We start from the raw sequence: 27,666 nt of genomic DNA on the forward strand, positions 1-27,666 counted from the left end.
GTTCTGTAATCATCTTCTGTATAATTGTTTCAATAAACACCTCTACCGTTTTTCGTCTTTTATAACTGTAATTTAAATTCATAAAATTTAAGTCCCCAATAAAACGTTAGTCAATATCTGAAAACCCACTGAAATGTTTTGCTATCAAAAGTCTTTTCCCATAGCTAATACCTAAGAGACTGCATAACTTTTAAAAGGACCAAGTATAATGCGTATCTTTTTAATAAAACTTTTAAAATGTCTTTCATACCTTTTTTAGCAGTAATGCCCACTTTTATCAACATTTTAATAATTTTTCCGTGATAATTGTTTTCTAAGCGTTCATTATATTTAAATAATTTAGTTGACTATTTATTATTCTTGCTATAGTAAAACTTCGAATTAAGTCATAAAAACTTGCGGTGGTCAGTATAAAGAAGATAGTTTGTATATTGCAAAAATACTACTTAACACAAAAGAATGAAAGTAGAGAGACTCAAATAGTCGGTTATAGATGACTAAATGAAACTCACTAAGCTTGTGCATTGGGCACGTATAACCGCTTATTGATAAATATATACATACCAGTTTAAAATTGGGATCATAATAATAATGTAATGAATCCGTTCGTAGTACAAAAGTATACGCCTTTATAAAACCTTAGCAATACCTGTGTTGAGCTGGTAGCGAAGACTGGACAACGAAGGCAAAATATTCGAAAAGGTAACAGCCTGTGAAATGAAACTCTTGAGATGAACAGCTGGTTACATCAAATGAGATCACAGAAGTAATGAAGATGTATGGAGAAACTTAGAATTGAACCCATCGCACACTATATACCTCCAGAATAACCAAAACAACTGGAGAAAACATCTACAACGAATGAGTTCAAAGAAGGCTCCAAAATCCATGCCGCACTACCACCTCAGCGGTGTAAGGTTGTTAGGTCTACCAATTTAAGCTAGAGAGCTTCTCGATGAGACCGTCAACATACTAAGACGCCCAACACTTGGGAGAATGAAGAAAATTCTCATTTAAAAACATTTTGGAGAAGCGTCGAATTAATAATTCGAAAGTCGATCGAACTGCGGATTTTTTTCCCACTTACAACTTATATCTCCGCTGGCAATGATTTTCACTCCGAGGGGCTAACTTACTTCGCAATGGGAAGTCCACCTTAAACTGTAGGTCCGTGTATAAATGTTTGGGTTAAGCCAAGTCGAGGAAGGTGACAGAATGCCTCCTCAAAAAGTAATATACACCTATCTACCAAAGCACTGCGATTTGAAACTAACCTACCGGTCGCAGACAGCTTTCCTTAAGCGTGACATGCATTTTAAGCTACGTAAGAACCCTGCTATGACCCGTCCTCATCATACCTAGGTTTAAGGATATATTGACATGAAATTAAGAAGAGAAAATTCTGAATAAGGTTAACAAAACACTGCTGATCAAACGCAAGCGACGTATTACATGAACTAACGGAGTATATGCTATAGCGACGAAGTTGCTGAAGGAAAAGTGGATCAGTATGCTTCACTTTCTAACTAGCATACGTATTTCCTAGAGTTTACGATGTTCTACCGAGGATGGATGTTGGGTGTGAAGAATATGAATTGCACTGGATTCATAAAGCGAACATTTACGTCAACGAATTAGTATTTTATTTTGAGTTGAATTGTGTATGTTGAAGGCAACATTGAATGTCATACACAGCATTTGTTCATGAGGTATGTGTAAAACGAAGGAAGATTACAATTTAACGCCCCGGCGACAAAGTCATTAGAGTCGGATGAAGCATGTGTAAGGATGCACACAAGCACAGAGAAGTACCAGCAAGGAATGAGCAGGTCATTCGTACTTTGTATTATATTTCCGTTTGATTTAGCCGCAGCAACGACAACTAATGATTCGCCAAGCGGTAGAATAAATAACACTGTGGTAAAAACTGTAAACAACAAAGTATCAGATAACACTGCAAACAAAGTAATAAACATCCTCAGACATGGAGGAGCGCCATTTACAATTACCATAAAAGTTGTTAACTAACCTAAAATGCGTCAGGTTCTGTGAATGTTAATAATCATCAGTTACTTGTATTTTCAAGTAAACTCTGAATGCCCGCTACCGTGGTGGACGTTCTCCTTACAAGAAGTTAAATATTTTTTGGCTACGAATTATTTCGCGGAGAGGCCTTCGGCTAAATCTTCTTTGTGCCATATTTGAACAAAATTCCAAGCTTTCGATATCTTACGGCACTATTGTTAAAATACACACGTCATCAAAAGTTTTCCTTACCCATTCTTTTTACATGATTACCTTCTGAATTCCTAAGGATCCAACAACTGCTTTAATTACATTTACTTAATGTTCGCAAGAATAGATAGCCTATCCTTCACATGTATAAACGTAAAGAGGAAACATTGGTTCCGTAAATTTTGAACTACCGACTCAGTACAGTAAATCTTTTCTCTGGTCTTTAATGAAATATTCACACACGTAGTATTTCTTCAAATAAAAGTTATCTTGTGAAAACATATCAGTTTCGAGAAAGAGCTTTTTATCAATAATTTTTGCACAATTTAAATATTTTTCCAAGCAACTGACTTTAAGTAAACTTTTATGATGGAACCATAGTCTGTAGTTGGGGTTTTAGATTCGCTAAATTACCAACATTGGAAGTTTTGCTCCCGTTCTAGTCGGTGGCGTCCGTCAAGAAATCGGTCTCACAATGAGATGCTAGCACTGCCACTCCACTAAAACCGAAAGAAGAGATGTCACCTCTCAACAGCGTGTAAGTAGATTTCATACCTGAAATGTCAGCCAGCAAGAATAGACAGTTTTTATAATAGTAGTAAACATGGTTGTATGTACCACTAATTATTTCGTTAGAAATGAGTTGAAAAATGTGTATCATAACGTACTTTACATTTAAATCTAATGTGGATAATTTTCATGAGGAGAAAGCAACACGTTTCTAACATAATTTCATCTATAAAAATTGTTCGTATTTGTTTCAGCACGAAAACATTGGCGGTGCTGACGCGGAGAAAAGGTAATTGATAAATTGATTTTTTGAGAAATTTCTATCCTTTTAAATCACCTCTTCTGGGGATATAAGGTTTCGACATCTACATTGAATTTCAGCTTTATCATATCTGAAGTCTACATTAACATCTATCATCGTGAAGAATACGTTGATTATCTGGTGGAAAGCGGTGGCTAATTGTGCTGAGGAGGGGCAGCAACCTTTTGCTACCCCCGAGCCGCACTGTCAAGAACTGAATTTCTTGTGGGCCACACAGATCTCCTACTTGATATTTTAAAGGCGTTTAATAAAGAATGAAACCGAACTACTTTTTGTTTTGCTTGTACCATCGCTAGAACTTAGCTTGTGATGAAACACGTATGGTAATTTGGACAAGGAAACATACTGAATGTTGTTTTTAAACGCAGTTTTGTATAAGAAGAGAAACAGAAACAATATAAACAATATATGTAAGCTAGCTGATTCTTGCAAAGACAAAAATAGCAAACAGAGACTGTTAACAATGTTATTTATTTACACAAATAGCGCAGTTACCAGTTTCGAACCAATAGGTTTATCTTCAGGCGGCTGTTCACGTTTAGATTACATTTGTTGTTGTTTACACCAGTGATCACCTGTTTTTCCCCTTGTGGCGAAATTTCTTGGGATGGTGGTGCCTTCCATCAAAAAACCGTGTGAGAAACGGTGCATTTAAGGTTAACTATGCCTAATAACGATTGAAAACAATGTAAACAAATTTTTAAAGTAAGACTGTTTACTTTTAGGTTACTTATGTCGAAATTCCCGCGCAATTATGTTGCGCTATAGACTGGTTGTGTTCACGAAATAGTAAAAAAATACAGAAAGCAGTTTCATATTCATAAGCATTCGTTATTAGGTACAGTTAAATAGACACTTTCTCACTTTTTTTCTGTAGGGTACCACCACCCGATGGAACATTCATACTAGGGGAACAAAACTGTCGCAGGCCGGGGTGGCCGAGCGGTTCTTGGCGCTACAGTCTGGAAACGCGCGACCGCTACGGTCGCAGGTTCGAATCCTGCCTCGTGCATGGATGTGTGTGATGTCCTTAGGTTAGTTAGATTTAAGTAGTTCTAAGTTCTAGGGAACTGATGACCTCAGAAGTTAAGTCCCATAGTGCTCAGAGCCATTTGAACCATTTGAACAAAACTGTCGACATCTAATGTAAATAACAACAAATGTAATCTAAAGTTGAGCAACAGTCTGAAGGTAATCAGTCATCTCGAAATTGGTAACGGCTCAATTTGCGTGAATAAATAACATTATTAACAGTGGATGGTTGCTGGTTCTTCTTTGCCAGAATCAATTTGTAGCTTGTACACAGCCCTGGCTCAAAATGTCAGTTTTCGACCAAATAGTAATAAACCAATATTTTGACTTTTATAGCCAAACAGAAAGTATAATTTAAATACATAAAAAATTATTAATGCAATTTAAGGAGAAAAGGGAATGCAACATAAAGAATTGGAGAAATAGTTTATCCATATCAAGCTGTAGACGTCTTTGTGACCCCATAATTCACGAAACAGTATTCCGATCTGGGATTACCTAAGCACGCTGTAGTCAAGAAAGGATTATGTATCCTGAATACGAGAGAAACATGCAAGAAATTTTAATGTCAAAGCACCTTAATCTTCTCAACAAATCGCCGGCCGCGGTGGTCTCGCGGTTCTAGGCGCGCAGTCCGGAACCGCGCGACTGCTACGGTCGCAGGTTCGAATCCTGCCTCGGGCATGGATGTGTGTGATGTCCTTAGGTTAGTTAGGTTTAAGTAGTTCTAAGTTCTAGGGGACTGATGACCACAGCTGTTAAGTCCCATAGTGCTCAGAGCCATTTGAACCATTTTCTCAACAAATCATTGGAAAAGTCTGTGTAATTACGAGACTGGTAGATCAAAACTGGAAAACTAGCACCTATGATATCTAGAAGGAACTAAGTGTCGACCATGAAACAGTTCACAATTTAGATTAGGCTGGATAGTAATAGCTCAGTTTCATAAGAGCTAATGGTAGATCAAAATTCCGTCTGAAAAATAACTGAGGCAGGACACATTTTCAGAATTTTTGAAATTATATATTACGGGTGACGAAATTTAGGCACGTACGATAATGACAGATGATTTTGGCCGTCGCAGGATGATGATTTCCCTTGAACGGAGGTAGAGAGAAGATTTATAGTAGACCAGTGCTACTATTGCGTATGAACGGGTGCTTTGAAGTGTACTTTCTTGTACAAAAAACACAAAAAATGACTGAATAGCGTGATCAGAACAATGATCGTTGTGCGGGCCGCAGGAAATGGTTTCTCGGGCTGTAGTGTGCCGACTGCGGACCACTGGTCTATACGATAGGCAATGCGCGCAAATACTTCTACAAGATGGCACAAGTCCGTGCCCGCTCGTCATCACCGATTTCGTCCATAGCTATGATACATGCAGGGCTTGGCCAGAAATGGAAGTGATAGAAGTGGGAAATTTAAATGGCCGAGCTTTTGGAAACGATAGGCTTGCGTAGTTTCCAGGCAGAGGCTGAAGCGGCGGAGAGCGGTAATCCCAGTATTGTGTGGAAACATTTTTATATTTTTATTCTTAATTTTTTACATTACTTACATGGCAAATAAGCTGAAAATGATCAAAGTACTCCACTCGTATACAGCGCAATATGCTACAACCCTTTTGGAAAATTATTGCCAACAATCTAAGTACGCCTACAGGACAGCATTGGCTCTTTTGTACCGAGGATTCAAAAACGTGAGAATGAGTGCACAGTAAAAAACAGAAATGTCAAAACTTCGTCAAAATCTAGGAAACTTCAAACAGCGTTACAGAAACTTCTTTTAACTGGTGTGAAGAAGCCCTACGAGCAGGAGAACAAATTACTTCTGTTAATTGACTCGTGCGAAAGACAGACAAATCACTATTATACGGCTAGTTTTTTCAAGATGTAGAAGGACTGCCATCGTGCAGTATTAAAATGATTAGCGTTTCCTGCAAATACACTCCGCTAGTACAACCATGCGATGCCTATTGTTATCGTTAGGTAAAGAATATGATCAAAAAGCTTCAAAACTGCTCTTATCTTGTAGAAGAAAAGAAATCATATCCAGGAAGACTGCATTAAAATAACAGCAAACTTCATAATATTGGCATCCGCAGCTAGAGATACGTATCCTTAAAAAATAAAAAGCAAAAAGCTGTCATATAAGCCTTTAATAGTGCTGAAGATTGCACAACGTTAGAATTGCATCTTCAGAAACATCTAAATAAAGAACAATAGAACATGTGGACTTTAAAAATCACAAAAAAATGGAATATGTAACCTGACTGCGAATGATGGGACGTCCAATGCGCTCAAGTTTTTCATGTAAATGGTCTGAAAATAAGTAAGTTGACTACTATATTTAGATTTGCTTTTGTAGGTTATGCATCGTATATGACATATTTTCTTCTCCCTAGATTCTTGCCATTTCCAATTTCTTTTACAATTTCTAAATCTCTCGTGTGCTTTTCTTTATGTAGATGTACCTGAAGATGCAACTCTAGCATTGTAAAACTGGTAGTACTATTAACGGATCATACAACAGCTGTTCGCGGTTCGTTTCTCGAGAATGCATCAAAATACATTCCATTGTACATTACCAGCTATCCTCGCCAATAGTTGGCGAAATAATACGTCACGCGTGGATAACTGCAGATTGCGCAATGAGAGCGAACCTTTTATGAATATAAACCAAGTTTGTTTTTTCTATAGAAACTTTAAAACAAAAATGTAATTGTAAAAATGCGACCTTTATAGCTTGTGCAATATCGAGAAAATTACCGCTTCCCTTTTTTCTACGATGAATATCACTACAGCACGCGTAAATCATAAACTGCAAAATAAATGGCTCTGAGCACTATGGGACTTAACAGCTATGGTCATCAGTCCCCTAGAACTTAGAACTACTTAAACCTAACTAACCTAAGGACAGCACACAACACCCAGGCATCACGAGGCAGAGAAAATCCCTGACCCCGCCGGGAATCGAACCCGGGAACCTGGGCGTGGGAAGCGAGAACGCTACCCCACGACCACGATCTGCGGCCTAAACTGCAAAATAATAAAAGTGTATAATTTCGTATACGAAGTTCCCGTGTACGCCCTGTAATCAGTTCCTGGAAATTTATTTCCTATCGCATTTTCCTCTGTCAATAATTTTCTTTTCTTTTATGAGAATTTTAATAAATATAGTATATCGAAAATTATTTTGGTTCATTTTCAGTGTAAGTAACGTAAAAATGAAAAAAAAAGACTTTTCAACATAGACTGGACCCTACGACCTTTGGATTACCGTTCTGTACTCCCTACACTGCGCCAGCCTCTGCTTGGAATCTGCGCTGACACAAATGCCCGATATGTCCCTTGACCTACGCCATAAACGCTATTTTCTCTAAACGCTTAGCCATCTAAAGATCTCACTTCTGTCACTTTCTTTTCTGCCCAAGCCATGCATATGCCATAAGTTTGGACGAAATTGGTGATAAGTAGACACGATCCCCTTGCCAGCAAGAACAATGCAGGTTGCCAATGGGATACGAATAAACCGTCTTCTTCTAAGTAACCGTAAATTAACGGAAAGGGGGATCACAGGTTGCGTGACGTATAGCAGGTGTCTATTCAAGTTGGATTTCCCACTTGACATAGTCTGAGTCCAGGTTCTGCAATACTCCATCCTGTTTCCTCCTTCCACCAGACTGAATACATAGATGTCCTGCATGAAACGCGAAAAATCCTGGCTGATCAATTTTTTTCAAAGGGTGAAGTGAATATAGAGAAGAAAGTTATATATTTGATTAGAGATGTTGCAAAGTATTCTGATTACTGACTGAAAGTTGAGACAAGTAGACTCGCCAGGAAAAGATAAGACAGTTTTCAAATATTCCGCTTAAATTGCTGTACACTGTCGCATATAAGGGAACGACCACTGCACGAAAGTAACCTTCTAGACCAATGGTCGTCGAAAGTTTTTGCTCAATAGCCAATACTGATACAGTGGAGCGTCACCTCGGGCCCAATGTGTATCGATCTTATTATTAATTGTTAACTTACATAAATTAGTACGTTATGAGCTCCAAATAGAGTAGCTATAGTAAGTATGCAGTAAGTTGGACGCCGGCCCCGAAGTACAAATCGTTAAAAGTCGGCACCATTCGGAACACTTCGTGTCGACTGCTCTGTTTTAGATTGCTGTCACCCTCAGCGGCCCCACAGTTGTCAGACTATAACTGGCTGGCGAAGTTTTGTGTTGTCTGTGTGACCAGATGATTAAGTGATCAATAAAACTAACTGTCCTTACATTTAAATGCATTACGTAGTGAGAATAGATCACAAATGTTTACTAAAGATTTCGAATGTTATTTTTTCCTTCTACTCATTGCATTGTATTAAAAAAGCTTTAATTTAATTTCCTATTCATTGTCGCAAATATGTACTACATTTGAAGATGACCGTCTCTCTAATGCTCATTCACGTATCCATATTGCATTAGTTTGAAGTTTATATCATACCAGCTGATCGATACGAGTCGCGCACACGCGTAAGTTCTGTTCCGGAAGAGAGGCAATAAAATATTCACCCTCTCGCATTTTCTAACGCAGTAGTGGTCGCGCTATAGACCACTCTGCTCCTGAGATAAGCGGCGAACTTTAATTACCTTATGGCATAATTCACCAACGTGAATTAAAAAAAGCACATCTTAAAATATTACGGTCTTTGTTAGTATCTTTGTGTGTTACTGAGCAGGAAAACAACATCCTTCAGAAGCTCTAAAGTTACCTGATGTTTTCAGATTCGATTGATAGTTTCTATACGTATATAATTACAAACCATGGCTGAGAACCGCGGGCACCACGAATACTTAATTCGGGCTGCAATTTGACGAGCTTTGCACTAGACTCATGCTCGGGAGAATTACGGATGTATGGAAGTGAAACATGGACGATAAATAGTTTAGACAAGAAGAGAATAGAAGCTTTCGAAATGTGGTGCTACAGAAGAATGCTGAAGATTAGATGCGTAGATCACATAGCTAATGAGGAGGTATTGAATAGAATTGGGGAGAAGAGGAGTTTGTGGCACAACTTGACTAGAAGAAGGGATCGGTTGGTAGGACATATTCTGAGGCATCAAGGGATCACCAATTTAGTATTGGAGGGCAGCGTGGAGGGTAAAAATCGTAGAGGGAGACCAAGAGATGAATACACTAAGCAGATTCAGAAGGATGTAGGCTGCAGTAGGTACTGGGAGATGATGAAGCTTGCACAGGATAGAGTAGCATGGAGAGCTGCATCAAACCAGTCTCAGGACTGAAGACCACAACAACAACAACAACAACAACATCCGTCCAGCCATCCAGATTAAAGATCACCACGACTGTCCTAAGTCGCTGAACGCGAATGCCGAGGTGGTCGGTTGTGAAGGACACAGCCATTTCCTTCCCCGTCTTCTTTCTTTAGGGCCCTCGCTGATGTAAAATAAACTAAACCAGTGGCCGTGAGACAAAATCTCTTTGGTATCTGGAATTTCCTCTTTCAGATGCGTACTACTACAACCTTCATACCCGTTTATCCACTACATGAGGTATTACGAAAGATTAAAAGTAAGAAGACAGTACCAAAAGAGCATATTTGACAGATATACTGATGAAAGTGTCAGGCTGTTCGCCAATTTTGCCTTCGTAACGTTGGCGGTCCGTAAAATTACCAGAGAACGAAGAGTGGCACAAGTTCGTGCACAGTTTGGAACAAAACGCCGGGTATACTGCTGTTTAATGATAGACCCTCAGTAACAAGTTTCGAATAATGTGCCTGTTACGATAAAGGAAAAAAAAAACTTTGTAAGCAGCTCTTCAGTCAATGCACGCTAGTGACTTAATCTCATATCTATAATCTCATATTATCTTAACTTCGTTGTAAACACGAGGTGCAATCTACATAGACTTCGACAAAGCCAATTTTTATGCAGCAACAGAAGAGTGGTTGCCAGATGAAATGAAATGAAACCGCTACTGAGGATACTGATTTTTAAGTATTTCTCATTTAACTGCTGCTACTCCTAACGTGCTAATGTTTCTTATTGAAAACGTTCCTGGAAGTGGCACTAGTGTGCAGGGACACATTCTTTGAAGTGCATTTCTGTTCGATAAAATTACAATCCTTCCAGACTGTAGGGCGATACAGCGAACTTAGAATGTGACAGCTGGCTTTAAAAAACGGAAAAAAACGTAAATTAATGCACACTGGTAGGAGAAAGACTATATTATGTTCGAATACTATATTACTGACGTACTGTTTAGTCTGTCACTGCGATTAAATATCTAGATGTAACGTTGTGAATTATGATACGAAATGGAACGAACACATAAGGTAAGTCCTAAGGAACTCGAATGGTCGACTACGGCTTATTGGAAAAGGTCTGGGAAGTTTAATGTACCTGTAAAAGAGATGCCGTACAGAACGCTCGCGCGACCTATTTTTGAGTACTGTTCGTGTGTCTGGAATTACTACCAGATCGGAATAAGGATGAAATCGAAGCATTTCAGAGATGTGCTGCTAGATTCATTATATCTCGATCTCCCAGTACGATAGTGTTACGGATACTCTCAGTTGACTTAAATGGGAATCTAGGAGGTAAAAAGATCTTTCCGCGAAACATGATCGAGGAAGTTTACAGAACTTCAGACAGGCTTCAGGACGATTCTACTGCATCAAATTTATACCTCACGTAATGTACAAAGAAGAACCGCTCGTACATAGGCAAATAAGTAATTTTTCGCTCGTCCTACATTGGACTAAAAGAGCTGCAGCCTCTGTAAAATGGCTTATGGAATAGGTATATATGCTGGTGTCAGTTATAGACACAAAAAATAGTTACTAATTTCTCGCCGGAATGTGACGTTAGTTTACTTATAATGTTACAAACGAACATACAGTCACTTCTTTAAATAAAAAAATTTTCAAAAATACGTGCTTCACGTTTTTCTTATGAGCTTCGTATTGAGAGTTTGCGTGCAGTGTTCGGTCAGAAATATTCATCTGTAGCTATAACGTGAAACAGGATGACTTGCGCAGTGGTCAGGACATTCGGGAGGAGTGGCCTTCAAATTCCGGCCAACGATCCAGCCTTAAGTTTTTCTCGGTTACCCTAATTCCTAAACACTGTGACTGTTTCTTTGAAAAGGACATGGCGGATTTCCTTCCCCAATTTATGATAACACAGATTGTATTCCGTCTCTAAAGATTTCGTCGTCCAAGGAACAAACATTATCTAAGTACAGACTGTTAGCATGACTCTCTTCTGTAGGAAGATGCTAGAGGTTGTATTTTATTAATTTTAATTCTGAATTAAACATCTTAAACCAGTTACCAGAGTACCTAAGGTGGTGAGGAATGGCATTCGTCTCTGCAAGCGAAGACAACTTGTGCGACAACAGCTAGTTATCTTCTTACCGGTAGGATCTGAGACAGTCCTCCGAACGGCTTCCTGTTACTGATTTCCGCTAGTCTTCTCACAACTACTGATCAAAGTTCCCATGATTCTGTACCCAATGGCACATCCATTAGCTTATACCATTCAGCTTTTACCGTAGCACTTCACTCATGCCCTATCTGCTGGCATCTGCGTTAGTCCATCTCATTAGTAGAATTCTGTCTGTAAACCAGCCTCTGTTCGCGTCCTACAGTGACCTATCTGCTGGCATCTGCGTTAGTCCATCTCATTAGTAGAATTCTGTCTGTAAAAAAAATGGCTCTGAGCACTATGGGACTTAACTACTGTGGTCATCAGTCCCCTAGAACTTAGAACTACTTAAACCTAACTAACCTAAGGACATCACACACATCCATGCCCGAGGCAGGATTCGAACCTGCGACCGTAGCAGTCGCGCGGTTCCGGACTGCGCGCCTAGAACCGCTAGACCACCGCGGGCGGCTTCTGTCTGTAAACCAGCCTCTGTTCGCATCCTACAGTGCGCTTATATCTTGTAACAGAAATAGGAAATCGTTTATAAAATAAGTCTTCATGTACTGTGGATCGTAATAATAATAATAATAATAATAATAATAATAATCCCCGTGGAGGCCTGGGAAAAGAATAGGCCTCCGGTATGTTCTGCCAGTCGTAAAAGGCGACGAAAAGAACAAACCACTAATAGGGCTAACCCCCCTTTTAGTGTGATTACTTGGTTCAGGACAGAACTAAAGAAGCCTCGGACAAGCGCCGTCATGGTCGGGGACGACGCTTGAACCCTATGCCCGCCCACAATGGTAACGACACTGCTAGCCAACTGGAAAATGATTTAAATCCAAATAGAGGTGTTTTGCAGGATATGCTTCCTGCAGCCACCCTAGAAGGAAAACAAAGACAGAGGATGAGATGGTAAGATGAAGTTAATCGACACCTCATGTTCTGTTATTACCAAGCAACAAACCTAGGAACCAACACAACTGGATACAGATCACAAGTATACACAACATTTATTACCAGATACCCGGAATTAAAATTTTTAACAGAACAACGACTAGCTGATCAGATCCGTGTAATAATAACAAATAACAGGATACCCCAGTCAGAATTAGAAAACATCAAACAACAAGTACAACAAATACTGGAACAAAATAATGTGCAATCAGAAGAAGAAGACAATACAGTAATGGACTCAAACATCCCTGAGCAAACAAACAAAGACCAACACGCATCAATTAAACAATCAGAGGAAAACGAAATCTTAAGACAGCCACCAGAACAAGCACAAATAGAACACGAAGAGACACACGTGTTAGATATAGAAGAGAAATTTCAGCTGACATATATAGAATACAAAGACACAAATACAGACATTAGACCATTCTTGCACAGACCGCCAAATAACCCACAAGTCGAAACAACAATAAAAACTATCAACACAATCATACACAACAAAATAAATGAAAATACAACTATGGAAGAGTTACAACTACTGGTTTATATAGGAGCACTCACTACACTAAATATACACACTAGGCAGAGATCAGAACAAACCAACACACAGAAGAAACCCACAAAACCAGCATGGCAACACAGGCTACAGATCAGAATAGAAAAACTGAGAAAAGACATCGGACAGCTAACACAATGTATAAGAAATGAAATATCAGACAAAAAACGAAAAAGGTTAGGTAAAATCTCACAACAAGAAGCAATAGAGCAATTAGATGAAAAAAAGCAGAAATTACAAGCATTGGCCAAACGACTTAGAAGATACAAAAAAAGTGAAAATAGAAGGAAACAAAACCAAACATTCAACACAAACCAAAAGAGATTTTACCAGACAATAGATAACACACACATTAAAATAGACAATCCACCAAACATAACACACATGGAACACTTCTGGAGCAACATATGGTCAAACCCGGTACAACATAACAGGCATGCACGGTGGATACAAGCAGAAACAGACACATACAAGATGATACCACAAATGCCTGAAGTGAAAATTTTGCAACATGAAGTCACCCGAGCAATTAATTCTACGTACAATTGGAAAGCCCCTGGAAATGATAAAATAGCAAATTACTGGCTAAAGAGGTTCACCTCAACACATTCGAGGCAGAGAAAATCCCTGACCCCGCCGGGAATCGAACCCGGGAACCCGGGCGTGGGAAGCGAGAGCGCTACCGCACGACCACGAGATGCGGGCTGGTACGAACAGTTGCTCATGTTTAACATCTAACTAAATTATTTAACAGTTACATTGCAGACCCATACACATTCCCTGATACACTTGCACATGGAATAACCTATCTGAAACCTAAAGATCAAGCAGACACAGCAAACCCAGCTAAATATCGCCCCATAACATGCCTACCAACAATCTACAAAATATTAACTTCCGTCATTACACAGAAATTAATGACACATACAACACAGAACAAAATTATAAATGAAGAATAAAAAGGCTGCTGCAAAGGAGCACGAGGATGTAAAGAGCAACTGATAATAGATACAGAGGTGACATATCAAGCTAAAACTAAACACAGGTCCCTACACTACGCATACATTGATTACCAAAAAGCCTTTGATAGTGTACCCCACTCATGGTTACTACAGATACTAGAAATATACAAAGTAGATCCTAAATTGATACAGTTTCTAAACATAGTAATGAAAAACTGGAAAACCACACTTAATATCCAAACAAATTCAGATTACATCACATCGCAACCAATACAGATTAAGCGTGGAATATACCAAGGAGATTCATTAAGTCCTTTCTGGTTCTGTCTTGCTCTGAACCCACTATCCAACATGCTAAATAATACAAATTATGGATACAATATTACTGGAACATACCCACACAAAATCACACATTTGCTATACATGGATGATCTAAAACTACTGGCAGCAACAAATCAACAACTCAACCAATTACTAAAGATAACAGAAGTATTCAGCAATGATATAAATATGGCTTTTGGAACAGACAAATGTAAGAAAAATAGCATAGTCAAGGGAAAACACACTAAACAAGAAGATTACATATTGGATAACCACAGCGACTGCATAGAAGCGATGGAAAAAACAGATGCCTATAAATATCTAGGATACAGACAAAAAATAGGAATAGATAATACAAATATTAAAGAAGTACTAAAAGAAAAATATAGACAAAGACTAACAAAAATACTGGAAACAGAATTGACAGCAAGAAACAAGACAAAAGCTATAAATACTTATCCTATACCAATATTGACCTACTCATTTGGAGTAGTGAAATGGAGTAACACAGACCTAGAAGCACTCAATACACTTACACGATCACAATGCCACAAATATAGAATACGTCACATACATTCAGCAACTGAAAGATTCACATTAAGCAGAAAGGGAGGAGGAAGGGGATTTATCGACATAAAAAAAACCTACATTATGGACAGGTAGACAATTTAAGAAAATTCTTTATAGAACGAGCAGAAACTAGCAAAATATACAAAGCAATCACTCATATAAATACATCGGCTACACCACTGCAATTTCATAACCACTTCTACAACCCTTTAGATCACATAACATCAACACATACGAAGAAAGTAAATTGGAAAAAGAAAACACTACATGGCAACCACGCGTATCATCCAACACAGCCACACATCGATCAAGACGCATCCAGCACATGGCTAAGAAAAGGCAATATGTACAGTGAGATGGAAGGATTCATGATTGCAATACAGGATCAAACAATGAACACCAGATATTACAGCAAGCATATTATTAAAGATCCCAATACCACAACAGATAAATGCAGACTTTGCAAACAGCAAATAGAAACAGTAGATCACATCACAAGCGGATGTACAATATTAGCAAATACAGAATACCCCAGAAGACGTGATAATGTAGCAAAAATAATTCACCAACAACTTGCCATACAGTATAAACAAATAAAACAACACGTTCACACATACAAGTATGCACCACAAAATGTACTGGAGAATGATGAATACAAATTATACTGGAACAGAACCATTATAACAGATAAAACAACACCACATACCAAACCTGACATCATACTCACCAATAAAAAGAAGAAATTAACACAACTAATCGAAATATCCATACCCAATACAACATATATACAAAAGAAAACAGGAAAAAAAAATTGGAAAATACATCCAACAGGCTGAGGAAGTCAAGGACATGTGGCATCACGATAAAGTTGACAGTATACCAATTATACTATCAACTACAGGAGTCATACCACGCAATATCCACCAGTACATCAATGCAATACAGCTACATCCAAACTTATATGTACAACTACAGAAATCCGCAATTATTGATACATGTTCAATTACCCGAAAGTTCCTAAATGCAATATAACATACACCGTATAGTTAAAAGGAAGTGACACTTGATCAAGGTCCGCGTCAATTTCCATTTTTAACCAGACCTAAGGTCTGAGAAAGGAAAGATGATAATAATAATAATAATAATAATAATAATAATAACAATAATAATAATGTACTAACGAAGAACCAGGAAAAAACTGGTTTGCAAATATCTTTTGAGAAAACTGCCATCAAATGAAATATGAAAGACGGTAAAACAAGGTTACACACCAGATATATATATAGTGTGTATGTGTGTGGCTTACTTGCGGAATTAGAATGAAATGAAAGGAAGATCTTTCAAAATGTTTTGGGCCATAGTCATAAAAAAGGCACTTACATAAAAACTCGAAAAGAAAATTATACTCTAAAATTTAAAAAAAATACTGACACAATGCCGGACGGAATTCGGTTCATGGCCACAAACGAAGAATGAACAACACCAAATACACGAAACGTACGTTCCTTATGATTGCCTCTAAACCGAAAACAAGAATACCGTGATGAACTTGAAAAAAGATGTAATTAATACAGGCATACAACCAAAAGACACACAAAACTGAAACACTTCAGCAGAGCTATAGTGATACTCGTGACTTTCCGAGTCGAGGCGCGGACTGTTGACGGCAAATAATAGCATGAACGCCGTGCCTGGCATAGTGAATTGATGATAAACATCTGACTTGAAAGGAAAAAAAAAACGTTAAAAGAGAACAACTGCCGTAATGGTTGTAAATCTCCCATGACCTATTTTGGCCAATTAACGAAATAATTAAATAAATAAGACTTTCAATATTCGTCCTGGGGCACCTGCTAGTGTGCAGGCTATATTTAAAAACAGCGAACTAACTACATTCGCTCCACTGTTGCCCAAAGTAGTAGGTGTGGCGTTGGCGTGCATGTTTTCAGAAGTTGGCATGCGCTCCTGCGACCTGTGGCGTGCGCTACATAGAGATGAGGCACGCATGACAAGCACAAGTTAATGGCGCGGCCGCGTCACTCAGAGGCCCAAATGCGAGCAAGCGAGACAGCGCTCTTCACTACGGTACTGCTGCGCCCAGGCCTATTGTGCTCCACGGACGTGACCCGCGGCCAGCTGACTTGGCGCGTGTTGACGCAGTCGCTATTGCCGGCGCCTATTACTGTCAGCTTGATGATGATAAAGACAGCGGTGTGCTACTTCAGTACCCTTGACATCAGGCGTAGTATACTGCCCAGACAGACAGTGATTGTTGGCCGAAACGGCAGCGGCGTTTGAACCATAAGTTAATTGGAGGTGGTGCATACTTCTTTGAAAATGTATTACAGAACAAATGTGACTATAACTTAAGTCAGTAATGCAAATTTCAGCTCTCGATCCTGGGCAGATTTTCGAAATTCTCCTGGTAATGTTGAACCTCTGAAAACAGATCGTGCGTAGGAAAAAATGTCGTTATTTAAGTTGCCCTGAACACAGCAACTGTCACGGTTGGTGGAAAGACCGTTGGCGCCTACATATATGAAGACGAAGCAAATTGTACAGAGTAGACCTGTTTTCGACAAAAAAGGAGAAAAGCTGGTGCTTGGTCATAAACAGGTAATTACCACGCACTAGACAGAACAGAGCAAGAATCCACACGCAAAACAAAATGACCCACACTCACATATAACAATAATACATTTTCAGAATCTCAAACTATTGCACTAGTAAGTAGAGAGCGTGTTCCTCAATGTGCAGAGGTATAGACGTTCCTCATGATAATCTGTCTTGTAAGGAGAAGGCAAATCTTGTGATGAACTTCGAAATACTTGTCGTAGTCCACAAGAAAATAACTTGTGTGAAAGGCTTTGGGCCACTACGCTTTCTTTATCGAACAACTTGAAGTCAAGGATTATCGTGCAGGATCCGTTTCGGACTGGGTGAAATTGTTAGAACACTCGGTAAAAGGCAATTATATTTATACATATCAGGCCCACAAACTAACAGTTTCTGGAAAATCGAATAATTTCTAATTTCAGTCTGTTGTAGACAAACATGAGGAAGAAAAAGAGTACAAAATAATTAAGATATCGTAATTCGAGCCCGCGGCACGGAAGTCGACTTTGTATTCTATTGTATGGAAGCGGAGACCTAGAAACGACGGAGAGGTTTCGTCCCCGCCGTAGTCCTCAGTGGTTCACAACACTGCAACAAGCTACAGCAGTCCACTCACCCCACCGTCGTCCCACACCGAACCCAGGGTCATTGTGCGGTTCGGCTCCCAGTGTCCCCCCCCCCCCTTCCCCCCCTTCTCATGCATCCACGGCCAAGGTCGCTTAAGCAACTAGAATGGCGGCGTCTTGTCTAAGTGCATTGGTGGACAGAGGTTTTACAGAAACTCATTTCGGTTAGGGTGTATGCTATGAGAAACTCTTGTGAACGGACTGGGATATCGTCTATGGGGAAGATTACAAACAATACTAGTTTTGCCGCGTCTCGCTACGGAACACAATAGCACGTCAGGTGCGGAACCGTAAAACCGCAGCAGTCGACGATTGCGCAACTGGTACTTTCCCGCGGCCGTACTGCGTTTCTCCCCAACCTGTCGGCAGCCGGCTTGTGGGGTGAACGCTACGGAGACGGGCGCTTCTCGGAAGCAACTCGCCCCTGTGAGTCCCCGACACTTCTATTATATATGCAGTAGTTGCGCAAAGCGGTCGTACCGCCATTCCCGTGGTTAGTGCGGCAGTCTGAGCACGCCGCAATTTCCACCTACCGGGGCTTCACCGGGACTCTCCTGAAGGAACGTGCTCCGCGGAAATACGAATAGGACGCACCGGGAAAATCCTGAGATAGAGACAAAATAAACCAAAATATACCTCACTGCGCTGTTGCGTGACGCATTTGCCGATATTGCCAGGTACGGATTTTAAATGAAAACCTTCGGAGATGAAGGCAACTAAGTGTAGCGTGGTGTACTGCCTTCCTAACCTGCAGAAAGTCTCTGGCAACGTTAACTGGGATATATATTTCGAAATTCTAAAGTAATTAGACATAAAATACAGGAATCCTCACATACGTACTCACTGATCCAACTTCTTTTCTTGAACTGACAGATCTACATCTACATCCATAAACCACAGCCGCTGTACAGTGTGATGTATCAGACTAAATAACATGGTGGTGGGTTCTTAGCTTTATTTTTGGAGGGGACGAGATGATACTATAACATATAAAATTTTAGGTCACTTTATTACCACTGGAACAAGATGAAATACTTAACTTTGCAGCCGGCCGATGTGGCCGAGCGGTTCTAGGCGCTTCAGTCTGGAACCGCGTGACCGCGTAAAAGAATTTACCCCCAAAATTACAGACCAATATCCTTAACATCGGTTTGATTCAGAACTGAAGCACATTCTAAGTTCGAATACAATAAACTTCCTTGTGGCAGAAAAGCTTCTGTCCGCAAATCTACTCGGATTTAAAAATCCTCGCTCGAGCTAAACTCAGCTTACCTTTTTCTTGGCCAGCGTGTGTGACCTAGCGGTTCTAGGCACTACAGTCTGGAACCGCGCGACCGCTACGGTCGCAGGTTCGAATCCTGATTCGGGCACGGATGTGTGTGATGTCCTTAGGTTAGTTAGGTTTAAGTAGTTCTAAGTTATAGGGGACTGATGACCTCAGAAGTTAAGTCCCATAGTGCTCAGAGCCATTTGCCAACTTAACTTTGCACAAATCTGTGTCCACAGGAATGTCACGAGAATTTATTACCGTCGCTGAAGATTAATGTATCACTTGATACACAAGAAGTTGCTACTCTCTTCTCAGAGAGGACAGTTGATTATAAAATTTCATACAGAATTCTTTATAACACAACTGTCGCACTGTTGGCTCAGTAGAGAGACGATGCCGTGTTCTGCGATGATTGCGGCCTGGGCTGGGCGGAACTCCTCTCTGCCGTAAGTAAGCGAGCTGATGCGGTGGAGTATGGAAACTGTTCTGAGCGTGTCTACGCGCCGTCTCTCATTCATCGTTGCTTCTGGCAGCGACTACGTTTGCTTGTGGTCTCTCGCCTTGCAACCTCGTTCTTCGGATGACGCTACACGGTGCATGGTACCTTGTACCACTAGTCGTACCCTTTACTATTCCACTCGCAAATGGAGAGAGGAAAAAAGACTATCTATGCGCCTGTGTACGGTAACTAATTTCTCTTGCCTTGCTTTCGTGGCTCTTACACGAAATGTACATAACCGGCAGTAGTGCGGCAGTGGTGTGTCGTGAGGATTAGGTCGCCTTCCGTCCAGGGATTCCCTTTTGACGTCACGGTGCATTTCTGTAACACCCTCGTGTTGGTCGAACCTACCGGTAACGCGCCTCAGAACTGCTTGCCGTCTCCATTTAAATAATTCTTCTTATGGGACAGCAGCAACTGCAAAAGTCCATTTTGGTTCAAATGGCTCTGAGGACTATGGGACTGAACATCTATGGTCATCAGTCCCCTAGAACTTAGAACTACTTAAACGTAACTAACCTAAGGACATCACACAACACCCAGTCATCACGAGGCAGAGAAAATCCCTGACCCCGCCGGGAATCGAACCCGGGAACCCGGGCGTGGGAAGCGAGAACGCTACCACACGACCACGTGCTGCGTACTAAAGTCCATTTTGAAAAATGAAGATTGTCAATTAAACAACTGTCCTGCGGCTGTCTTCATTTCTCAAGATGTCTTTCTTTAACTCGACCTGGTGGGGATACGTGGTCTCCTTTATTGATGACCTACACTATCCTAGAATTCTTCCAATAAACCTTCCCTACTACCGAAGTAATGTGCTCGTTCCATTTCGTATCACTGTGCAATGTTACGCCTCGATACTGGAAGTGACTTTCAAGCAGCACACCAGTAATATTATATTCTACCATTATAAGATTGTTTTTCCTACTGATTTCCATAAGCCGGCCGCGGAGGCCGAGCGGTTCTAGGCGCTTCAGTCCAGAACAGCGCAACTGCTACGGTCACAGGTTCGAATCCTGCCTCGGGCATGGATGTGTGTGATGTCCTTAGGTTAGTTAGGTTTAAGTAGTTCTAAGTTATAGGGGACTGATGACCACGGAAGTTAAGTCACATAGTGCTCAGAGCCATTTGAACCATTTCATTTGCATAAGCTTGCATTTTTCTACATTTAGAGGACGCTGGCATTCGTTACCTCTAATAGAAATTCTGTCTAACGGTAAGTCATTTTGCATCCTCCTACAGTCGGTCAACGACGACAGTTCCTTGTACACCATAGCGTCATCAGCAGACAATTACTGCTCACTCTTTCGGTCAGATCGTTTATTTATAGAGAGGAAAAGCGTGGTCCTCTCGTGCTTCACTGGGGCGCTCCTGACTATCTGACTGTCTGTGATGAACACTAGCCCTCCACGACAACGTATTGGGTGCTATTACTTAAGACGTCTTTTAGCCACTCACATTTCTGGGAACCTATTCTGTATGCTGGGACCTTCGTTAACCGTCTGCATTTGTACACTGTGTCAAACACTTTCCGAAAATCTAGGAATATAGAATCTATCTGTTTTCCTTCGTTCATGATTCATATTGTGCAAGGAAAAAAGGTTGAAATAGCTTGAGCACTATGGGACTTAACTTCTGAGGTCATCGGTCACCTAGAACTTAGAACTACTTAAACCTAACTAACCTAAGGACATCACACACATCCATGCCCGAAGCAGGATTCGAACCTGCGACCGTAGCGGTCGCGCGGTTCCAGACCGTAGCGCCTAGAACCGCTCGGCCACTCCGGCCGGCCAAGAAAAAGGTAAGCTGAGTTTAGCTCGAGCGAGGATTTTTAAATTCGAGTAGATTTGCGGACAGAAGCTTTTCTGCCACAAGGACGTTTATTGTATTCGAACTTAGAATGTGCTTCAATTCTGAATCAAATCGATGTTAAGGGTACTGGTCTGTAATTTTGCGGGTCCATTCTTTTACGTATCTTATATATAGGAGGTGCTTGCGTTTTCTTCCATTGCCTTGAGATTTAGCACTGGGAGACAGATTAGCGATAAATGCATGCTAAAGAAGGTGCGAACGCCAAAGACTTCGATCTATACATTCGATGCGGGATTTTCTATCCAGAGCTGATGACTTACAGGAGTGAACAAAAGTTTGGGAACACCACAAACAGAGCACATTATCATGCCTAACAGGATGTAATACTGACGGGGCTTTTGAGTGCGAGATTCAGTTCTGACCGTTACCCCTGTCGTCCCCCTACTTTTCTTCACAGTTCTCTTCAGTGATCGTCTTTCACGATCATTTAATATAAACTTTCGTCTGCGTTGTGACTTAGCGGATGATTTGCTTCCTTGTATGCAGCATAAATCTTCCGTACGGTGCCTCTTGAAACACCAAGCACTTCAGCTCCCTTGATTACGAGAGCACCCGCCATACGAACACCAACAAATTTCCCATGTTCAAATTCACTTAGCTCCGACATAGCGAACTCTCAAACACACAGAACACTGTTATGACCACGACTGACACATGCAACCAATTGAGGACATTATATAGGTGTCGTTCTTTGTCAAACACAACAGCTCAACCCGCAGGCGTGGCTAGTATCTGCATTCATGTTCAAACACGTATTTCTCGCGGTGCGCCCATATTTTTGTCTAACCTCTGTATGTGTTTTAAATTCATTCAGTTGCTTCTCAACACACAAGGAAAGCAGAATAACACTGCATCTATGTCCACCATACGGGTAGTCTCTGCGACGGGCAAATGGTTGTATTTCTGTACGATCTTCCTGCGCAAATGATTTCTTTTAAACGCTGAAATTTAAAACTTCAGCTTCCCTTTTGCTGTCTTCCATTGCCACACCGGACTGGTAGACACTCGTCTATCAGTCCGATGTGGCAATGGAAGGCAGCAAAAGGGAAGGTGAAGTTTTATATCGAGGTCTTAGACTAACTTAGCGGTTTTATGTACGACGAGAAGTTTCTCGGGTCTCGGCAAGATCTTTCACTACATCTGCATCATTACTCTGCAATTCACAATTAAGTGCCTGCCTGGCAGAGGTTTCATCGTACAACCTTTGAGCTACTTCTTTACCGCTACACTCTCGAACAGCGCACGGAAAGAACGAACACTGAAATCTTTCCATGCGAGCTCTGATTTCTCTTCTTTTATCGTGGTGATCTTTATTCCCGAAGTAGGTGGGCGCCAACAAACTATTTTCAAACTCTGACGAGAAATTTGGTGATTGAAATGTCATGAGTTCCTGCCATAGCGAAAAACGCCTTTCTTTTAATGAGTGACACACCAATTGGTGTGCGCTGATAACCACGCAGTTGAGCGCCCCACAAACCAAACAAACACCAATTGGTGTATCATATCCGTGGCACACACTACCTAATTTTTCGATAGTACGGAACGAGTTGCCCTTCTTTGATCTTCTTCAGTTTCCTCCGTCAGTCCTATCTAATGGGGTCCCACATCGCACAGCAACACTACAGAAGAAGGAGGGCAATGGTACTGTAAAAAGCCTCTTTAGTAGACATGTTACATTTTGTAAGTGTCCTGGCAATAACTCGCAGTCTTTGGTATGCTTTCCGCACAATGTATCTATGTGATCGTTCCAATTTAAGTTATTCGTAATTTTACTCGCAAAGTATTTAGTTGAGTTTACAGCCTTTAGATGACTTCACACTTATCATGATTTAGAATCAGTTGCCACTTTTTTCACAGTACAGATATTTTGTGTAAATCATTTTGCAATTCGTTTTGATCACCTGATGACTTTACATGATGATAAATGACAGTATCATCTGCAAACAGTCTAAGAGGTCTGCTCAGATTGTCCCCTAAATAGTTTGTGTAAATCAGGAACAATAGAGGGCCTGTAACATTTCCTTGGGGAAAGCCAGATACTACTTATAGAATGAGATTTCACTCTGCAGCGGAGTGTGCGCTGATATGAAACTTCCTGGCAGATTAAAACTGTGTGCCGGACCGACACTCGAACTCGGGGCCTTTGCCTTTCGCGGGCAAGTGCTCTACCAACTGAGCTACCCAAGCACGACTCACGCCCCGTCCTCACAGCTTTACTTCTGCCAGTACCTCGTCTCCTACTTTCCAAACTTTACAGAAGCTCTCCTGCGAACCTTGCAGAACTAGCACTCCTGAAAGAAAGGATATTGCGGAAACATGGCTTAGCCACAGCCTGGGGGATGTTTCCAGGATGAGATTTTCACTCTGCAGCGGAGTTTGCGCTAATATGAAAATTCCTGGCAGATTAAAACTGCGTCCATAATCCTCTTACGCGTTCGATACTTCACCATGGCGCGATTTAAGATCAGATTCAACTTTACCTGTAATTCCTCCCTGTTCATAATACTAGAACTAAACGATAACCATTCGTTTTCTGACTAGGATGCTAGCAACTGCTGGTCTGCTCTTTCGAACATAAAAACACTCTTACAACTCTTGATGGTTTTATTAACTTCAGTAACCATCGTCGCTATGTCATCATAATCACTAATCCTTCTCTCTCTACGGACATTATCGGTAAGTTGAGACACGTGTGCAGTTACAAGGTTTAAAATGTATCCATTTCGTGTGGTTTGTCGAACTAGCTGCTCAAGTCAGTTTTCGGAAAAAAGTATTCACAACTACTTCACACGACTGACTATCCATACGGCCTGCAGTGAATTTATTTACGTCCGAGTCTATGCTCTATTCTAATTTCTTAGGCTCAGCTAGCTTGGTTCCACTACACTCCGATGCCTTGTTATATTTAATGTATTATCCATTCCGTTCAGTTGCTCATCGAAGTAAGTAGATGTCTCTGGCAGAAGTAAAACGTCATTGTCAGACCTTAAAGTTTTAGTTTTTTCTTCTTGAACCTCAACCCCCCCCCCCTCAAATTTCCACTTAAATTCCATTACTGATTTGCATTACTTAATGCCCATTACACAGATTAAATAAAATGGGGTACATACTGCCTCACTGGCTTGTCTGCTGTTGTCTCCTTTCCATCGGTCTGGAGTCTTGCAACTGCAATCTTGTTTGTAGATAACATTTTGCTCCCCGTATCCCATCGTGACTGTGCGACAATAGAGTTCATATCCGTCCATAATTCATCCTGTAACTGTTCATTCTCCATGGTGGAGCTGTATTTCTATAAATTTCAAATAAAATATTATAGTCAGAAAATTTTCCTGATTCCTGAAGAGATGCAATTATTGGCCTACTGAAATCTGGGAAGGGCAGAATATGGCCCAGCTATTATGGAAAGAACTTGTACCGAGTGGTAAATAATCGCTCAGTCTAGATCTAATCACCAAAAAGTTATTAGCTGTACTCAGCGGAAAATTCAGAAAAAGTATCGATACAATATTGGTCACTTGGCCCTGTTTGAGACAACTACACAACAAGCTTTCCTGCAAAGATAACATGTGCTAAGCAGACTTTTCACGTAGAAAACACATAAGGCACTACCTGGAGGAACGGTTTCCTTGGACAGCTTCAAACGGTTGTCAAGGACTGTTCTGACGCGTTTCGCGGCAGGATAGACCCTGATCAGCGTTTCAAGCTCTAGCGATGGTGTTTCATTGGCTGTCTGCCTGTACTCTAACAGTCCTTGTCCCAACGGTTGTTTCGGTATTGATTAGGTATAGAATCTTCCGACACATCTGAGCAAAATTTTCCCCTTGAAAGACATGTTTTCACTGTAACCCTCTTCACTACGGCAATCACTAGTATAATATCCATAGTATGATGTCCATCAGATCCTCCTCCTAAATCAGTTACGAAACACGCAACTCACATTAACCTGGATGAATAACTGGGACTTAGTGATCGGTTTTAGGTTAGGATGAAATGGAGGACGACATTCAGGATTTCTACTAGGTGTTACGTACTAATGTAACTCCACATAGGAAGAGAGGAAGAATAGGATAGTTACTGGTTATGAGATCAGAGGTAAATCCATGAAGCCGTCACATCGTTTGACTGCTACTCTACCCTGCCAAGCCCCATAATCTCCGAATAACTACTGCAACCGACATTCATTTGAAACTTTAGTCTTTTTCGATCCATTATGGACTGTGAGAAAACGGCTGGCATGTATTTCTTGATACAATAATTTACCAACAGCCGTATGTATTGTAGAAATTCATAAAATAAATTTCTACAATATAAACGGCTGTTCGTAAAAACACAAACACACACACACACACACACACACACACACACACACACACACACACTCTCTCTCTCTCTCTCTCTCTCTCTCTTTCTTGTGTTTCTGCTACTACTTGCTCAATGTACAGATTGAATAACATTCAGGGTAGGTAGCAATCCTGTCTCTCCCTTCTTAACTAAGACTTCTCCTTCATGTCCTTCGACACAATCTGGTTTCTGTACAAGCTTCTTTTTGGTCAATCCACGTCCGACCATTCCGATTTACGTTTTTTGTGATTTCCTAAATCGCTCCAGGCAAATGCTGGGATGGTTCCTTTGAAAGAGCACGGCCGATTTCCGTCCCCATTCTTGAAACAATCCTAGTTTGTGCTCCGTCTGTAATGACCTCAATCTTGACTGGACGTTAAAAACTTAATCTTCCTTCCTTCCGCTACCTTCAGAATTTCAAAGAGAGTGTCCCAGTAAACATTCTCAAAAGATTTCTTAAGTCAAAAAATGCTATAAACATAGCTTTTCCTTTCCTTAACTTAAGCTCACCGTTCAAAAAATTAGTCAGCCCTAGAGAATTCATTAGAAGCATTATTTAATACCGTGTAATTCCGCCCCTGGATTTGATAACTGCCTAGGTTCGGTTAGGAACCTAGTCCACAAGATTGTGCAGATACGTCGCATACAGATTACGCAATTCGCCGAGGATTTGATCGCACAGTTCCACCAAATTGCGCTGATGCTGACGTCGCCGTTTTATCCGCTGTTCGAACATGGCCCACAGATTTGCTATAGGGTTCAAATCTGGTGGGTTTACATGCCAGTCGAGATGTACCAGGCTGGGGGAGTGTTCAGAAAACCAGTCACATATTTCTTCCAGCCCAATGAACTCTACTGTTGTTTTGAAAAACAGGATTATCAGTAGCAAACTCATCATGCAGCTGTAGACTGAAAGGCAACACCTGACCATTTAGAATGTTTCAAAAAGCACGCTGGTTCATATTAATGGTCACTTCAGTGAGTGGGCCCAAGCCATTATAAGAAAAACACCCCCGAGACATCACAGATCCACTTCCGCCTTGAATCTGCCCGTGCACACATTCAGGATGAAATACTTAATTTGGCCTTCGGCGCACTCAACGACGTGCGTCATTTGAATATAGGCAAAAAAGTCATTCTTCAGACCACATTAAGTTTCTTCAGCATGCTACTGTCCTCGTTCGATGATTTCTAGCCCAGTAAAGACGTACATATTAATTTGCCTGTGTGAGCAGGTGGGAGTGGACTTTCAATCACTACCTACAGCTCAAAAATGGTTCAAATGGCTCTGAGCACTATGGGACTCAACATCTTAGGTCATAAGTCCCCTAGAACTTAGAACTACTTAAACCTAATTAACCTAAGGACATTACACACACCCATGCCCGAGGCAGGATTCGAACCTGCGACCGTAGCAGTCCCGCGGTTCCGGACTGCAGCGCCAGAACCGCTAGACCACCGCGGCCGGCACACTACCTACAGCAAGTGATTTTGATTTACGAGCCGTGAAACGCGTTTCCGGT

General features: G+C 40.8%; 1 protein-coding gene across 5 annotated transcripts in view; it reads left to right on the plus strand.

Annotated features, from left to right (window-relative positions):
• The window catches only part of LOC126185141 (solute carrier family 41 member 2-like), a 994,709-nt gene that overhangs the window by 493,618 nt on the left and 473,425 nt on the right, over positions 1-27,666 (plus strand). For all 5 annotated transcript variants that reach the window (XM_049927981.1, XM_049927983.1, XM_049927984.1 and 2 more), the window contains exon 2: positions 3,000-3,034. The gene's annotated coding sequence lies outside the window, so the exon portion shown is untranslated. The remainder of the gene's footprint in view (positions 1-2,999; positions 3,035-27,666) is intronic.

Source organism: Schistocerca cancellata, chromosome 4, assembly GCF_023864275.1.
Source record: "Schistocerca cancellata isolate TAMUIC-IGC-003103 chromosome 4, iqSchCanc2.1, whole genome shotgun sequence".
NCBI classification, from domain to species: Eukaryota; Metazoa; Arthropoda; class Insecta; order Orthoptera; family Acrididae; genus Schistocerca; species Schistocerca cancellata.